Source organism: Arachis ipaensis, chromosome B8 (assembly GCF_059453495.1).
Source record: "Arachis ipaensis isolate K30076 ecotype BB chromosome B8, ASM5945349v1, whole genome shotgun sequence".
Taxonomy (NCBI): Eukaryota; Viridiplantae; Streptophyta; class Magnoliopsida; order Fabales; family Fabaceae; genus Arachis; species Arachis ipaensis.
The window spans coordinates 82,972,739-82,992,597 of record NC_142443.1 but is presented as its reverse complement, the minus strand read 5'-3'; positions in this window follow the sequence as shown (position 1 = coordinate 82,992,597).

Below are 19,859 nucleotides of genomic sequence, written 5' to 3'. Positions count from 1 at the left end.
AAGGATTGAGAATATAGGCTTTCTATCCTAGTCATATAATGATTAATTAATCTCATTTAGTCAACTCCAACAAATAGGGAGAATGTCAAACAAGACTAATTAATCATGTCACAAATATAAACAAGAATTTATCTTATTATATCATCCCCGAAGATAGAGGAAGGTATCATGTTATCCTCATACTCAGAGAAAGTCTAACAAGACTAGCTAATCTCAATCCAAAAGTCTTAATCAACTTACTAATTATATTAGCAAAATATTAGCATCAATGGAAACAATATTAGCTAACAACTCTAGATCACCAACATGAGTTGGGTTTTTATAACTCAAGATTGCCTAATTACTCTTTCCAAGCCAAGAATGCTCAAAATCTACTCTAACTTCCTTCCAAGCATTTTATCAAACACTTGGAAGGCATACAATGAAAGCATAGTAAAAGTGCAAGAAATATAAATCTACTAACTACTAATTGCAAGGAAAGTAAATCACAACTCAAATCAACAATTAAAAGAACATGAATTATAAATTGCATTAAAGGAAAATGGAAGAACAAAAGTGCATCAACAACAAAGTAAGCAATTACAAGAATGAAATACAAAATTAGAGAGAGGAAGAGTAGAGGAACAAGAAATTGTAAAGGAAAAGTAAATCAAAGCATGAATTAAACCTAGATCTAAGAAATTCTAATACTAATTCTAGAGAGAAGAGGGAGCTTCTCTCTCTAGAAACTAAGCTACATGATGCTAACACTTCAAACAATTGCTCTCCCCTTGCCCAAGCTTGTAGTCTGCATGAAATAGCATTAGAAATGAGTTGGATTGGGCCCAAAGTGCTTCAGAAATCGCTGGGGGCGATTTCACCTTAGTGGGCCACGGCGGAATCGGCGCGCACGCGTACATGGCTATTTCATATAGCAAATTATATCATTTCGAAGCCCCAGATGTTAGCATTCCAACGCAACTAGAACCGCCTCCTTTGGACCTCTGTAGCTCAAGTTATGGTCGTTTAAGTGCCAGAAGGTCAGGCTTGACAGCTTTACAGTTCCTTCATTTCTTCATGAGTTCTCCCACTTTGCATGATTTTCTCCTCACTTCTTCCATCCAATACTTGCCCTATGAACCTGAAATCACTCAAAAAATGCATCAAGGCATCGAATGGAATTAAAGTGAATTAAAATTACCAATTTTAGGGCCTAAAAAGCATGTTTTCACATTTAAGCACAATTCAAGGGAGAATTACAAAACCATGCTATTTTATTGAATAAATGTGAGAAAAGGTAATAAAATTCCCCAAATTAAGCACAAGATAAACCACAAAATTGGAGTTTATCAAATCTCCCCACACTTAAACTAAGCATGTCCTCATGCTAAAATCAAGAAAGAAGCAAAGGGACATCAACATTTATTCAATGCAAACTAACTACATGCAACCTATCTATATGAATGCATCCACTTAGTAAAGATAAATCAATTTCCAAGAATACATATACAAACACAAGGGCTAAGGCAATAGAAATCACTCAACCAATGATTGAATTGAATTATTAAAAAGATTTTACAAACTTGCAAGAAAAGAGATGATCATGGGTGGAAACATGTAATTGAGCGATCGAACCCTCACCGGATGTGTATCCGCTCTAGGCACTCAAGTGTATGGGATTGATTCACTCAATTCTCCCCTAATCATGCTTTCCAAGATTTGTTTTTCATCTAACAATCAACAATTATTTCATGCATGCATACAAATATCATGAGGACTTTCCCGTAGGTTGTAACGGGGCTAGGGTCAAGGTAGGATGCATATGGTCAAGTGAGCTTGAAATTCGAATCTTTGATTAACTTAAACTTCCCACCTAGCCTATGACAACCTATACAATTTTAAACAAACCTAACTACCTATTCTTCACTTTTTCATACACTCATGCATTCTCTTTTTGATCACCACCCATATGCATTGATTTTTGTTGAACTTTGAACTTTGGGGCATTTTTGTCCCCTTTTTATTGTAATTCTTTATTATTATTATTATTATTATTATTTTTTCATTTTTTTTAAACTAAAATATATACAAGAACATCAATGCATATGGTTTACACATGATTAATACATAAGTGTGTACCCAATTCCCTAAAATTTTTCAACAAAAATACAAACACACTTTTATCTCTATCCAATGTTCCCAACTCTCCCAAAATCAAATAATAAACACTCTCACTAGCCTAAGCTAATCAAAGATCCAATTTAAGGGATATTTATTATTTTTCACTTAGGCTTGTAATGTGCTACAATTAAGAACAAATGGGTTAAGCATAGGCTCAAATTGGTTATCAACGGAAGATAAAAGGTAGGCTAAGTGGGCTATTTGAACAATGGCTTCAATCATATAAATGCATGTATACACAAAATAATGGACATATAGAATTAAACAAATCAAGGATTACAATCATTGGAAGAGAAGAATGCACACAAGAATGAAAGTAAGTAGTTATGTATGATGTAACCACGCAATTAGGCTCAAATCTCACATGCTTGTGTTCTTAGCTCAAAAATCATGTTCCACAAAGTATATAATTCAAGCAAGTTCTAAAAAAAATTTTTTTTTTCAATTGGAGTGCCCTATAGATAAAATCATTGGAAAATATCATGATTTTGACTAAGCTTAATATATACATATGCAAAATAAGAAAATGTAACTAAGAATCCTAAAATGAAATGCAAAAGTATTGGGATTAGAAACTTGTTACCCAAAAATGCCGAGTGGTCGGACGACCTCCCCACACTTAAAAGTTTGCACCGTCCTCGGTGCATCTAAAGATGAATAAGGGGGTACGGCGACTTTCCTAGTTGCTACCTTCAGTTAGTAGGTAAACCGATGTTGTGTGTTCTTTTCCCGCTTCTGTTTTTGCTTATGCTGATTCATCCTGAACATAGAAAACAGGAGATAATAAGACAAGTAAATGCACAAGCAAGGAAGCATGGATTGTTGGAATGAGGTAAATCACTAGAAATGAGTGAGTGAATTGGTGTGACAATAATGAAAAATAAGTGTGTGGTCCTAACTTGCATGCGGTTTAGAACTCACACCCTAGTATTTAAAAATCATGTCACAATTATACAAAAGAAAACATGCACTTCACTCATTCTAGTGTGCTTGAGATACTTTAAAAGACTTGTAGGTTAAGTCAACCACACAAGTAGTGAAGAGGCATGAAAGCATTTAAGCAATTAATCAAGCAATTGTGAAATTGGATAATGCTTGGACATTGATTGATGTGTAAGTAAATTTGATGAACAAAATGGTATAGAGAGCTTACACATCAAACAATGACATATATTGAAGTTGTTGCAACACCTAAGTGCCATAGAGGTGAAACACATGGATGCTATGGAACTTAGGAAAAGGATGTGGAAGTAAAACAAAATCAATCACATAGCAAGCATGGTCCACAAAGCTTGAAAAGCTCAAAAATACATCACTAGATAAGCTTTCGATCCAATTTCACAATTCCACAATCTCAATGCATGAAATAGATGGTGATCAATTAGAACAAGCATCTTAAAAAAAATGCAATGATAATGTACAATTGCCTAACAATAGATGATGAATGCATGGTGGCCAAAACATGCAATTCAAAGAGGTAAGATGCATGAAGGCAATGTAACAAGTACTTGGTATTCAAAAGTGTTAAACATGAAAAATTCCAAACCAAGTAACTAAATACAACCTCAACAAAGGAATCCAACAATGACAATAATGACAATGATGTTAAACTAACATCCTATTAGTAATAAGCAGCAGTAAACAGTAAACAAGATTAGTAATCCAACACTTATAATGGAAAACAAAAATTAAACTAACTAACTAACTAAAAGAAATGGTGTTATATGATGCTTGGTAGTGTTGGGTGATGATTGAAGGGTGGAAAGAGAAGAGAAGAAGGAAAGAAATGGAAAGAGGAGAAGAAAAGAAGGTGAGTGAAACAAGGCAATCCACGCGTGCGCGTCATGTGCGCGTAAGCGTGGATTGATGAAATGGAAGCAACGTGTACGCGTGCAGTCCGCGTACGCGTGCATGGCAAGGTAGAGAGTCGACGCGGACGTGCAAGATACGCGTTCGCGTGCCCTGGGGCACAAAGTTGGCACACTTCAGGCATAACTCTCGGGTGAATATATGGGAAGTGGAAAAATTCAATCCACGCGTACGCGTACATGGCGCGTCCGCGTGGATGGCCGAAATTGCTTGATTTACGCGTACGCGTGGAGTGCACGTGCACATGGATGGTGCTCTATTTTTCAAATTTTTGCTATATTTTTGCACCAAACCAAGCATTCCAAACCTCCAAACAGCTACCAAAACATCATAAAACCTTATTTAACCTACTAGACTACCAAACAAACTTAACAAATCAATCAAAACATGAGATTAAACCCAAATTACCAATATTTACAAAGAGGAAAAGGGAAAGATGTTACCATGGTGGGTTGTCTCCCACCTAGCACTTTTGTTTATTGTCCTTAAGTTGGACTTATGGGGAGCTCCTCTCAAGGTGGCTTGTGCTTGAATCCATCCTTGCACATCCACCAATGCTTGGACTTCCATTGTTCTTCACCATTCAAATTTAATAACTCCAACCTTTGATGGAGTTCTTCACAAACCATAGGCTCCCAAAGTTGATCTTCCTTGTGCGATCCGGGATCCCACACTTTGTTTTCACACCCATCCTTGAGTTGATCATGGTGGTTTCCTCCCAGTGGCAAGAGAGATGAATCCTCATGGAAGTACCAAACTATCCTCCTAGACCCATCCAATTGAGCACTAGTCCAACCTTTACTCCTTGAAGCTTCAACTATAATGAGCCTTGATTTGCAACGCCAACCACGAAACATCTTTCTTTTACGCTTCGTCCCACAAAGCATCCTAAGTTGACCATCCGTTTCAAGCAAGCCATATTCAAGTGGGATAATAAAGATAATAGAAATGAGTTTCATCCACTCAAATGAAGGTGTAGATGGCAACCTAGGCAAAGGTGATTCCAAGGGTCTTGCTAAAGCATATTCAATTCCCATCCTCCTTTTTCTAAGGATCTCCACCTCCTCACAAGATCTCTTAATATCAATCCTTTGTTCAACACTTTTATCTAACTCTTTTCCCTTACTCAAATCATAAATGGGAGGGTGGGAGACATTTACCTCCATATTGCTTTCCATTTCATCGAGAGAAAGTTCTTCATGCTCAAAGGATTCTTCACCACTAAGACTTGATGCTTGATCTTCATCACCAAGGGGACTCAATTCTTGCTCTATTCCATCCAAGGCTTCATATGGAGTATGCCTCGGAGGTTGTGCACATTCCTCCTTAGCATCAAATTCAGTCATTTTGGAGGGGTTTTCTTCAATCCTAGACTCTCATGGTAGTTCCGCATCTCCTAAGTCTTCAACCGCTTCTTCCTTTTCTTCAATAATCTCTACCTCCTCCTCTTGTTGCATTTCTTGCTTTAACTCCTCTTCTTTACCTTAGAGCTTCAAGTTCACTCCTTCACTAAGCTCCTTCGTTGCTTCTCCCCATTCCACAATGGAAGTGCCTTGATCACATAGGCTTAGGCGGGATGAGACTATGTTGCCAATGGCTTCTACCATGATGGCCATTTTTGCTCTTAACTCCTCAAAATTCTTTTCATCCTCCTCGTGTTGCCTTAAGATATGAGATTCAAGATCCCTTAATTCTAGCATAGAGGCTTTATCGGGGGGTGATGGTGGAAGAGAGGGTTCATTGTTTAAGGGAAAGGTATTATAGTCGGAAGGTGGTTCTTTTTGGTAATAATATGGAGGGAGCGGCTCTTGAAAATGTTGATGTTGGAGTAGTGGTGGCTCTATGTGTGGTTCATATGGCTCATATGATTGTTGGTAGGATGGATATGGATTAGGGTCATATGAAGATGGTTGGTGAAAGGTGGCTTGTGAGTATGGTTGATGACTAGGTTGAGGATATGGCTCATAAGTGTATGGTGGTGGTTCTTGGAAGTCACAAGGGGATTCACCATAACCATTGGATTGGTATGCATCATATAATGGCTCTTCTTCATAGCGCATTAGTGGAGGTTGTTGCCAAGAGGATTGATCATATGCATATGGCTCCTCCCACCTTTGATTGTCCCATCCTTGATACACATCCTCATTGAAGTTCCCATTTCCTACAACATAGTTGTAATCACACTCATAGCAAAAGTGAGAATTCATAGTAAAAAGTAAAAATAAAAAACAAAAGCTAACAAGAAATAATGAGACAAAGTCCTAAAACTAGCAAAAACTAACAAGCAATCCAAAAAAATCAAGCTATTCACAATATTCACATATATACAATAACCAATAACATAACACCATTGCAACTCCCCAGCAACGGCGCCATTAATTTGACACAAAAATTGTTGTGGGTAAGGAATTTCACAAAATATTTACGTTGCAAGTATAGCTCCAAACGAATAAACAACTCTCGCATCAAATTAAATTTTAGGTTGTCACAAAGAACAATCCCCAATTAAGAAATAACCGGAGTATTTGGACTCCGGGTCGTCTCACGAGGAATTGCAATGAAATGAATGCTTATTGGTTATGAGGGGACAAGGGGGTTTTGATTTTATATAGGGACAAGAAAGTAAATGACAAGGGAAGTAAATCAAGCAAAATAACTAAAGAAAGCAAGTAATAAAGAGAGACATTCATGGAAATGATTGAGAATATAGGATTTCTATCCTAGTCATATAATGATTAATTAATCTCATTTAGTCAACTCCAACAAATAGGGAGAATGTCAAACAAGACTAATTAATCATGTCACAAATATAAACAAGAATTTATCTTATTACGTCATCCCCGAAGATAGAGGAAGGTATCATGTTATCCTCATACTCGGAGAAAGTCTAACAAGACTAGCTAATCTCAATCCAAAAGACCTAATCAACTTACTAATTATATTAGCAAAAGATTAGCGTCAATGGAAACAATATTAGCTAACAACTCTAGATCACCAACATGAGTTGGGTTTTTATAACTCAAGATTGCCTAATTACTCTTTCCAAGCCAAGAATGCTCAAAATCTACTCTAACTTCCTTCCAAGCATTTTATCAAACACTTGGAAGGCATACAATAAAAGCATAGTAAAATTGCAAGAAATATAAATCTACCAACTACTAATTGCAAGAAAAGTAAATCATAACTCAAATCAACAATTAAAAGAACATGAATTATAAATTGCATTAAAGGAAAATGGAAGAACAAAAGTGCATCAACAACAAAGTAAGCAATTACAAGAATGAAATACAAAATTAGAGAGAGGAAGAGTAGAGGAACAAGAAATTGTAAAGGAAAAGTAAATCAAAGCATGAATTAAACCTAGATCTAAGAAATTCTAATCCTAATTCTAGAGAGAAGAGGGAGCTTTTCTCTCTAGAAACTAAGCTACATGATGCTAACACTTCAAACAATTGCTACCTCCTTGCCCAAGCTTGAATTCTGCATGAAATAGTATTACAAATGAGTTGGGTTGGGCCCAAAGTGCTTCAGAAATCGCTGGGGGCGATTTCACCTTAGTGGGCCACGGCAGAATCGGCGCGCACGCGTACATGGCGTGGGTGCGGCCCTGAGAGCGAAGTAACATATAGCAGATTTAATATTATTTTGAAGCCCCAGATATTAGCTTCCCAATGCAACTGGAACCGCCTCATTTGGACCTCTGTAGCTCAAGTTATGGTTGTTTGAGTGCCAGAAGGTCAGGCTTGACAGCTTTATGGTTCCTTTATTTCTTCATGAGTTCTCCCACTTTGCATGCTTTTCTCCTCCCTTCTTCCATCCAATACTTTCCCTATGAACCTGAAATCACTCAAAAAATACATCAAGGCATCGAATGGAAATAAAGTGAATTAAAATTACCAATTTTAGGGCCTAAAAAGTATGTTTTCACATTTAAGCACAATTCAAGGGAGAATTACAAAACCATGCTATTTTATTGAATAAATGTGAGAAAAGGTGATAAAATCCCCCAAATTAAGCACAAGATAAACCACAAAATTGGGTTTATCATGATCATAAGCTCTGTCTTAGAGCCACAGGAAGAAAAGGCACTACTTCAGGTGCTAAGGACACACAAGACAGCCCTTGGGTGGTCCATAAGTGATCTTAAGGGCATTAGCCCAGCCAGATGCATGCACAAGATCCTTTTGGAGGATGATGCTAAGCCAGTGGTTCAACCACAGAGACGGCTAAATCCAGCCATGAAAGAGGTGGTGCAGAAGGAGGTCACTAAGTTACTAGAAGCTGGGATTATTTATCCTATCTCTAATAGCCCCTGGGTGAGCCCTGTCCAAGTCATCCCGAAGAAGGGAGGTATGACAGTGATTCATAATGAAAAAAATGAAATGGTTCCTACAAGAACAGATACAGGGTAGCGTATGTGTATTGACTACAGAAGGCTCAATACAGCCACCAGAAAGGATCATTTTCGTTTGCCATTCATAGACCAGATGCTAGAGGGACTATTAGGTCATGAATACCACTGCTTTTTGAATTGCTATTCATGTTATATCCAAATTGCAGTAGATCCTTAAGACCAAGAGAAAACAGCATTCACATGTCCATCTGGAGTATTTACATATAGAAGGATGCCTTTTGGTCTGTGCAATGCACCTGCAACCTTTTAGAGGTGCATGCTCTCTATTTTCTCTGATATGGTAGAAAAATTTCTGGAAGTCTTCATGGATGACTTCTCAGTATTTGGAGACTCTTTCAGCTCCTGTCTTGACCATCTAGCACTTATTCTAAAAAGGTGCCAACAGACTAACCTGGTTTTAAATTGGGAGAAATGTCACTTCATGGTGACTGAAGGGATTGTCCTTTGGGCACAAAATTTCGAACAGGCTAAGATAGAGGTAATTGAAAAATTATCACCACCTGCCAATATTAAGGCAATCAGAAGCTTTCTGGGACATGCAGGATTCTACAAGAGGCTTATAAAGGATTTCTCAAAAATCGCAAAACCTCTGAGCAATCTGCTAGCTGCTGACACACCATTTACCTTTGATAGAGAGTGTCTGCAGGTGTTTGAAAATCTGAAAGCTAAGTTGGTCACAGCACTAGTCATCTCTGCACCAGACTGGACATTACCATTTGAATTAATATGTAATGCCAGTGACCATGCTATTGGTGTGGTATTAGGACAGAGGCACAATAAGCTTCTGCACGTCATTTACTATGCAAGTCACGTTCTAAATGATGCACAGAAGAATTACACAACCACAGAGAAAGAGCTGCTTGGAGTGGTTTATGCCATTGACAAGTTTAGATCCTACTTAGTAGGACCAAAAGTGATTGTGTATACTGACCATGCTACTCTTAAATATCTACTCACAAAGCAGGATTTAAAACGCGGGCTCATAAGATGAGTGCTGCTTTTGCAAGAGTTTGATATAGAAATAAGAGACAAAAAAGAGACAGAGAACTAGGTAGCTGATCACCTGTCCCGGATAGAACCAATAGCAGGGGCGTCCCTCCCTTCTACTGAGATCTCTGAGACCTTTCCGGATGAGCAACTCTTTGCCATTCAGGAAGCACCATGGTTTACAGACATTGCAAATTATAAAGCTGTAAGATTCATACCCAAAGAGTACAGCAGGCAACAAACAAAAAAATTAATTACTGATGTAAAGTACTACTTATGGGATGAACCATATCTCTTTAAGAGATGTGCAGATGGAATAATCCGTAGGTGTGTACCTAGAGAAGAAGCACAGAAAATCCTATGGCACTGTCATGGATCACAATATAGGGGACATTTCGGAGGTGAGCGAACAGCCACAAAAGTCCTCCAATGTGGCTTCTACTGGCCCACTCTGTATAAAGACTCCCGAGAGTTTGTGCATAACTGTGACAGTTGCCAGAGAGCTGGTAATCTGCCTCATGGTTACGCCATGCCTCAGCAAGGGATCTTAGAGATTGAGTTGTTTGACGTATGAGGTATTGACTTCATGGGGCCTTTCTGACCATCATACTCAAACACTTATATTCTAGTGGCAGTCGACTATGTATCCAAATGGGTAGAGGCCATTGTAACACCCACTAATGATACTAAGACAGCGCTGAAGTTCCTCCAAAAACATATCTTCAGTAGATTTGGTGTCCCTAGAGCACTAATCAGTGATTGGGGCACTCACTTCTGCAATAAATTGCTTTACTCTGCTATGGTCCGATATGGAATTAGCCACAAAGTAGCAACTCCATATCATCCACAGACAAATGGGCAGGCTGAAGTCTCTAATAGAGAATTAAAAAGAATCCTGGAACGGACTGTAAGTACCCGTAGAAGGGATTGGTCAAGAAGCTTGGATGATGCTCTGTGGGCATACAGAATAGCATTCAAGACTCCTATAGGGACCTCTCCATACCAGCTTGTGTATGGAAAAGCCTGTCACCTGCCCGTGGAATTGGAACACAAGGCCTACTGGGCAACCAGATTCCTAAACCTTGATGCCAAATTAACTGGAGAGAAAATATTGCTCCAGTTGAATGAGCTAGAGGAATTCAGACTCAATGCTTTCGAAAATGAAAAAATCTACAAGGAGAAAGCAAAAAGGTGGCATGACAAGAAGCTGTCATCTAGAGTCTTCGAGCCAGGGCAGAAGGTTCTGCTATTTAACTCTAGGCTCAGATTGTTCCCTTGGAAATTAAAATCCCGGTGGAGGGGACCCTATGTGATTACAAGTGTGTCACCATATGGATATGTAGAGCTTCAGGATATTGACTCTGACAAAAAGTTCATTGTTAATAGACAGAGAATCAAACATTATCTTGAAAGCGATGTTGAGCAATAATGCTCAAAACTGAGACTAGACTAAAGCTTAGTAAAAAGTCAAGCTATTGACATTAAAGAAGCGCTTATTGGGAGGCAACCCAATTTTTATTTATCTATGTTAATTTTCCATTTTCCATTGTTATTTTATGTTTTCTTTAGGTTGATGATCATGTGGAGTCACAAAAACAACTACAAAAATCAAAGCAAATTCAAAAACAGCATTAAAAACAGCACACCCTGGAGGATTGATGCACGGAAAACTTGTCTCGCAACAAATTTCCTTCGGCAAGTGTACCGAATTTGTCGTCAAGTAAAAACTCACAATAGAGTGAGGTCGAATCCCACAAGGATTGATTGATCAAGCAACTTTAATTAGAGGAATGTTCTAGTTGAGCAAATCCAGGATTTGAGTTTAGAATTACAGAAAATAAAATGGCGGGAAGGTAAATGACAGAAAAAGTAAATGCTAAAATTAAAGAACTGAAAGTAAATGACTAAAGTAAATTGCAGAATTGTAAATGGGAATGGGGGAATTGCTCATAAAAGTAAGTAACAGAAAATAAAGAGAGTGGGTAAGATCAGAAATGGGGAGTTCATTGGGCTCAGGAGATGTTGCATTCTCCGGATCAATTTCATTTTCATCTCTTCCTCAATCAAAACACTCATTGATCTCCTTGGCAATCTTAAGTGATTGAATTACAATTTCTTGTAATTCAATCTCTCAAATCTTGATCAATAGCCAATTCCTTGGTTAATTGCTCATGAGAAGAGATGAAGTATGGTCACTGATTATACCACATGCATTTCCCAAATCAGGTGTTGAGAGGATTATAGTCACATATCCATCCAAACCCAATTTGGTCCAGCATGAGAAAGCATTTCTAGCTTGATCTCTTCATTCCTCTTTCAAGGTTCAGAAGAGATCCAAGTATGAATAGCTTCTTTTCCAAGATAACTACCCAATTGGATGAAGATCGAAAGCTTTCAAGTAAAATCAAGAGAAAAGATAGAAGAAGAATAATGATAACTAGTATTGATCTATCAAATTACAACAGAGCTCCCTAACCCAATGAAAGGGGTTTAGTTGTTCATAGCTCTGGAAAATGAAAACAAAGATGGAGACTACATAATGAAACAAGAAGTGCAGAGAAAGTAAATACCGAGAGTAATTCTATGCCCAGAGGCTCCCTATATTTTCCAACCCCCCGATTAATTCAAAGCTACTCCTATATATACTACTCTTCTACTCTTCTAGTTGGTTCTTCAAGTCTTGGGTCTGGGCCTTTGGATCTTGAGTTTGAAGCAGTTATCTTCTTCATTGGGCTTGGCTTTACTTGCAGAGAGAAATTGTGAAGTGGGCAGAGACTTTTGCTCAGGACGTTAGTGGTGTTAACGTTCAGTGAAAATATGGGTTCGAGAACGTTAGTGACATTCAACTTTTTCACTAACGTTCCTTACCCAAGTAAGAGCCACGTTAACCTCAACGTTAGTGGCACAAACGTTGCCACTAACGTTGCCTCTTTGTCCTTCGCGCACGTTATTGGGACTCAACTTTCCCAATAACGTTGAGAAGCCTCCCCCTTCCCAACGTTAGAGTCCACGTTAACTTAGTTAACGTGGCTCTTTTAACGTAGGCTTGCCAACCTTCGAGAACGTTAGTGACACTTAACATTGTCACTAACGTTCCAATGTGCCCCTTAGCTCCCACGTTAGAGTCCACGTTAACTAGGTTAACGTGGCTTCTAACGTGGCTTATGCTAGCCATCTCCAACGTTAGTGACAAAGTTGAGTGTTTACTGGTGCACGAAATTGCGATCATCAACAATGGCGCCAGAGATTTGGTGCTCTCAAACGTGAATCACACTTTGTCACAACTTCGCACAACTAACCAGCAAGTACACTGGGTCGTCCAAGTAATAAACCTTACGTGAGTAACGGTCGATCCCACGGAGATTGTCGGCTTGAAGCAAGCTATGGTCACCTTGTAAATCTCAGTCAGGCGGATTCAAATGGTTATAGAAAATTGATAATTAAAATATAATTAAAATATAAACTAGGATAGAGATACTTATGTAATTCATTGGTGAGAATTTCAGATAAGCGTATAGAGATGCTTTCGTTCCTTCTGAACCTCTGCTTTCCTGCTGTCTTCATCCAATCATTCTTACTCCTTTCCATGGCAAGCTGTATGTTGGGCATCACCGTTGTCAATGGCTACATCCCGTCCTCTCTGTGAAAATGGTCCAATGCGCTGTCACTGCATGGCTAATCATCTGTCGGTTCTCGATCATACTGGGATAGGATTTACTATCCTTTTGCGTCTGTCACTACGCCCAGCACTCGCGAGTTTGAAGCTCGTCACAGCCATCCCTTCCCAGATCCTACTCGGAATACCACAAACAAGGTTTAGACTTTCCGGATCTCAAGAATGGCCGTCCATGGGTTCTAACTTATACCACGAAGACTCTAATATCTCGGACTAGGTCCCATGTATTAGATATCTAAGAGATACTCATTCTATCTCATCTTCATGTAGAACGGAAGTGGTTGTCAGGCACGTGTTCATAAGTGAGAATGGTGATGAGCGTCACATAATCATCACATTCATCATATTCTTGGGTGCGAATGAATATCTTAGAATAGGAATAAGCTTGAATTGAATAGAAAAACAATAGTACTTTGCATTAATACTCGAGGAACAGCAGAGCTCCACACCTTAATCTATGGTGTGTAGAAACTCTACCATTGAAAATACATAAGTGATAATGGTCCAGGCATGGCCGAATGGCCAGCCCCCATAAAGGTCTAAGATAGCATAAAACTGATCAAAGATGTCTAATACAATAGTAAAAGGTCCTATTTATATCAGACTAGTTACTAGGGTTTACAGAAATGAGTAAATAATGCAGAAATCCACTTCCGGGGCCCACTTGGTGTGTGCTTGGGCTGAGCATTGAGCTTTACACGTGTAGAGGCTTCTCTTGGAGTTAAACGCCAGTTTGTAACCTGTTTCTGGCGTTTAACTCCACTTTGCAACCTGTTTCTAGCGTTTAACTCCAGAATAAGGAAGGAAGCTGGCATTGAACGCCATTTTGCATCGTCTAAACTCGAGCAAAGTATGGACTATTATATATTGATGGAAAGCCCTGGATGTCTAATTTCCAACGCATTTAAGAGCGTGCCACTTGGAGTTTTGTAGCTCCAGAAAATCCACTTTGAGTGCAGGAAGGTCAGAATCCAACAGCATCTACAGTCCTTCTTCAACCTCTGAATCTGATTTTTGCTCAGGTCCCTCAATTTCAGCCAGAAAATACTTGAAATCATAGAAAAACTCATAAACTCATAGTAAAGTCCAGAAATGAGTTTTTATTTAAAAAATAATAAAAATATACTAAAAACTAATCAAATTATACTAAAAACTATGTAAAAACAATGCGAAAAAGCGTATAAATTATCCGCTCATCATTTACACGCCAGAATGGTGCAGGGATGAGAAATCCTTGGCACCTCAGGATCTGTGGATCCCACAGGATCCCCACCTACCTCAACTCAATCTCTCTCTTCTTCACACATTCCAATGACACCCTTTCCCAAATACTCTTCCCCATCACCTCTTAACCACTCACACCTCTCCATCTCCTCCATTTTCTTCTTCTTCTCCTCCCTTCTTTCTTCTTTTGCTCGAGGATGAGCAAACCTTCTAAGTTTGGTGTGGAAAAAAGCATTACTTTTTGTGTTTTCATAACCATTTATGGCACCTAAGGCCGGAGAAACCTCTAGAAAGAGGAAAGGGAAGGTAAAAGCTTCAACCTCCGAGTCATGGGAGATGGAGAGATTCATCTCAAAAGCCCATCACTAAGAAAAGGATGGAGCAAACAAGAGAGCCCACTCATGGACCTCAACAAGAGCATTCCACTATACTCCATGAAATTAGAGAGGACCAAAAGGCCATGAGAGAGAAGAAACAAAGGCAAGGAAGAGACATAGAGGAGCTAAAGCACTTCATAAGATCTTCAAGAGGAAGAACAAGCCGCCATCACTAAGGTGGACCCGTTCTTTAATTTCCTTGTTCTTATTTTTCTGTTTTTCGATTTTCTATGCTTTATGTTTATCTATATTTGTGTCTTTATTACATGATCATTAGTGTCTAGTGCCTATGCTTTAAAGTTATAAATGTCCTATGAATCCTTCACCTCTCTTAAATGAAAAAATGATTTCTGAAAAAGAAAAAGAAGTACATGAATTTCAAATTTTAAAATAGTTTAATTATTTTGATGTGGTGGCAATACTTTTGTTTTCTGAATGAATGCTTGAACAGTGCATATTTTTTATATTGTTGTTTATGAATGTTAAAATTGTTGGCTCTTGAAAGAATAATGAAAAAGGAGAAATGTTATTGATTATTTGAAAAATCATAAAATTGATTCTTGAAGCAAGAAAAAACAGTGAAAAAAAATAATAATATGGCAAAAAAAAAGAAAGAAAAAGAAAAAAAAAGCCAATAGCCCTTTAAACCAAAAGGCAAGGGTAAAAAGGGCCCAAGGCTTTGAGCATTAATGGATAGGAGGGCCTAAAGGAATAAAATCCTAGCCTAAGCGGCTAAACCAAGCTGTCCCTAACCATGTGCTTGTGGCGTGAAGGTGTCAAGTGAAAAGCTTGAGACTGAGCGATGAAAGTCGTGGTACAAAGCAAAAGAGTGTGCTTAAGAGCTCTGGACACCTCTAATTGGAGACTCTAGCAAAGCTGAGTCACAATCTGAAAAGGTTCACCCAGTTATGTGTCTGTGGCATTTATGTATCCGGTGGTAATATTGGAAAACAAAGTGCTTAGGGCCACGGCCAAGACTAATAAAGTAAATGTGTTCAAGAATCAACATACTATACTAGGAGAATCAATAACACTATCTGAATTCTGAGTTCCCATAGATGCCAATCATTCTGAACTTCAAAGGATAAAGTGAGATGCCAAAACTGTTCAGAAGCAAAAAGGTAAGAGCCCCGCTCATCTAATTAAGACTGATCTTCATAGATGTTTTCGGAATTTAATGTATATTCTCTTCTTTTTATCCTATCTTGTTTTTAGTTGCTTGGGGACAAGCAACAATTTAAGTTTGGTGTTGTGATGAGCGGATAATTTATACGCTTTTTGGCATTGTTTTTAGTATACTTTTAGTATATTTTAGTTAGTTTTTATTATGTTTTTATTAGTTTTTATTCAAAAATTTACATTTCTGGACTTTACTATGAGTTTGTTTTTTTTTTCTGTGATTTCAGGTATTTTCTGGCTGAAATTGAGGGACCTGAGCAAAAATCTGATTCAGAGGCTGAAAAAGGACTGCAGATGCTATTGGATTCTGACCTCCCTGCACTCAAAATGGATTTTCTGGAGCTACAGAAGCTCAATTGGCACGCTCCCAATTGCGTTGGAAAGTAAACATCTTGGGATTTCTAGCAATATATAATAGTCCATAATTTGCCCGAGTTTTGATAACACAAACTGGCGTTTAAACGCCAACTTTCTACTCTATTCTGGCGTTAAACGCCAGAACTGGCATAAAAACTGGAGTTAAACGCCCAAACTGGCACCAAAGCTGGAATTTAACTCCAAGGACGTCCTAGGCACGTGAAAGCTTCAAAGTTCACCCCAAACACTCACCAAGTGGGCCCCTGAAGTGGATTTCTGTATTATCTATACTTAGTTACTCATTTTCTGTAACCTTAGCTCACTAGTCTAGTATAAAAACTACTTTTAGTGATTCATTTTGTACCTCATGACATTTTACATCAGAACTTGTATTCTCTACGGCATGAGTCTCTAAACTCCATGGTTGAGGGTGAGGAGCTCTGCTGTGTCTCGATGAATTAATGCAATTACTACGGTTTTCCATTCAATCACGCTTGTTTCTATTCTAAGATATTCACTCGCACTTCAACCTGATGAATGTGATGATCCGTGACACTCATCATCATTCTCACCTATGAACGCGTGCTTGACAACCACCTCCGTTCTATCTGCAATAGCTTGAATGCATATCTCTTGGGTTTCTAATCTAAGATTAGAACCTTCGTGGTATAGGCTAGAATCATTGGCGGCCATTCTTGAGATCCGGAAAGTCTAAACCTTGTCTGTGGTATTCTGAGTAGGATCTGGGATGGGATGACTGATAAACCCATATTTTATGAGTTCTTTTGTGCTTAATTTGAGTGATTTATACAATCCTTCACCTGCTTATTCACATTAATTGCATGGTTTTACTTTCCCTTCCTTATTATGTCATATTGTGAAAAACATGTTTCCTAAGCTTTAAAAATTAATTATTTTAATTACCTTTATTTCCATTTGATGCCGTGATTAGTGTGTTGAGTAGTTTCAGATTTTTTAAGGCAGAATGACTTAAAGGATGGAAAAGGAAACGTACAAAATAGGAAGGAGAACGCAAAACGGAGCTTTACGGAAACTGGTATCCACGCGATTGCATGGATGACTCGATCGCGTGCCAAGCACGAATCAGCAGCGACGCGGCCGCATGACTGACGCGACCGCGCGCCTTAAGCAGAACGCACATGACGCGGTCGTATGACTGACGCGACCGCCTGACAGAGGCCACGCACCAGAAATTACAGAATACGCCCCCAGCGAATTCTGAAGCCCTTTTTGTCCCAGATCAAAGTATAGACAGCATAGACCAGAGGTTATAAAGTGTGGGAATGCATCCATTCAAAGAGAGCTCGCATATTTTACTTTTTAATGATTTAGATTTAGTTGAGAGAGAGATCTTCTCTCTCTCTCTCTTAGGATTTAGGATTTCTTCTTATTTTAAGAGTGACTCTCAATCCAGGTTTTATATTTCTTTGTTTTAAATTTTCCTTTCACTTTATTTATTTATTTCAATATCTGAGTTGGCTATTTACATTTATAATTGGATCTATGAATTCTACCATGTTACAGACTGTTATTTGAATTAATGATAATTGAGGTATTTTCAGTTTATGATTGTTCTCTTTGATTTAAGTTACCATTGCTTCCCATCTAAGGATATTTTTATCATTCCAGCAATTTTACTTTTTCCCCTTTTGGTTCTGGTTAAGAATTTAGTAACTCAACAGTTATTAAACTCAACATAATTGATAATCGTTATCTTGCTAATTAAGCTGAACTTAAATAATCCCAACCTTTTCTTAGGAAATAAATAGGATTCAAAGGCTAGATTAATTAGTCCCTTGAATCTCCTTTGCTTTAGTAAAGGTTGACCAAGTGGAGTTTAGATTCAACTTTCATTATAGTTGTGCGAAATAACTACGTTGGACCTCAAACTTCTTTTACCTTACCAAAAGTCTGCTTCATAGTATTTATTTATTTTAATTGCCATTTACATTACTTGTCATTTAAATTACTTGCTTCTCATCTTCTAAACCCCGATTACAACCTTTATAGCCAATAATAAGAACATACTTCCTCGCAGTTCCTTGAGAAGACGACCCGAGGTTTGAATACTCGGTTAACAATTTCTAACGGGGTTTGTTACTTGTGACACCCAAAACGTTTGTACGAAGGGATTTTTGTCGGTTTAGAGACTATATCTACAATGCAACTATTTCTATGAATCTCTTTACTGGTAAAAATCTCTAACGTCACAATGGCGCCGTTGCCGGGGAACTGCTAACGTGTGTCTTATTGTTGGTTATTGTAAATATTTTTCTTTTGCTTGTTTATTTATTTTTGTTTTTCCTTTTTTTCTTTATTTGCTACTATGAACTCTCACCCCTCTCGCTTTGAGTTTGGTTCTAATATTGTTAAGGAAAATAGAAGTTACAGCAGGAATGTGCATCAAGGTCAGACCAATCAAGGATGGTTGGGACCAAGAGGATCTAATCAACCCTTTTGGCAGCAACACCCTCCGAGATATCCTGGACAAAGACCATTCTACAGTGCATACCCAGCTGAAAGACATGATGGACAACCTTGTAACTACCAACAAGCCCCACCCCGTGCATATAAACCATCCTTTCAACATAACCTCGAACCACCACACTCACAAGCTTCTTTTCACCATTCGCCACCATATGATCCTTCCTTATCCCAATGCCAATCCAATCTCTCCCAATCACCACCACTTTCCTTTGTATCATGTCCAAGTCCAACAACCCAAGAAGCAGAGCATCGCCTAAGGGAAACAGTAATTAAATTTCAAACAACCATTAAACAACTGGAGCAAGCAATGATTCAATGGGCTTCTAGGCACTTAAATACACAAGGATCAGCCACAGCTCCATGTGGACAGCCCAATGAAGAGCACAGCATGAAGGAGATACCAGAAACTCCAGTGGACAAGACAGAGAATGAATTTGTACTAGAACAATTAGAAGAAGCTGTCTTTGTTCAAGAAGAAGAGTTGGTTGAAGATCTAGGAGATGCTGAACCTCCATGGGAATCCGGAATTGAGGAAAACTCCGTCCAGGATGCTACAGTTGATGCTAAGGAGGATATTTCTCCAAGGCAAGTCGTTTATGAAGAATCAGACGAAATAATCCAAGAAGCAAATTCCCTTGATGATGATAGTCACAAGTATAACTCTCTTAGTGATGAACTTGCATCTGCAAGTGAATTCTCTGAGATCGAAGAATCTTCCCCAAGTGAATATGAAGATGATGCAGAGGTAGATTTCTCTCAACCTCCAATCTATGACTCAAGTGATGAGGAAGACATAGAAGACTTTGACCAGGACAAAGATACAATTGAAGATCTTTGCAAAGAAGTGGAGGAATTCACATAAGAGCACAAGGAAATGGAACTTGCAGAACCACAAAAAACACCTATCCCAAGGCCATTACCACCTAATACAAGCTTCAAGTGGGTACAATCCTTAACTTATAATTTTACTTATTCACTTGAATATGGTTTGCTTGAAATAGATGGCCAGCTTAGAGCTCTCTACGGCTTTAAGAGTAAGAGGGAAATGGCTCATACTCAGAGCTGGTGCACAAGGCTCAATAAGGTTCCACGCTTCACTTCGAAGTAC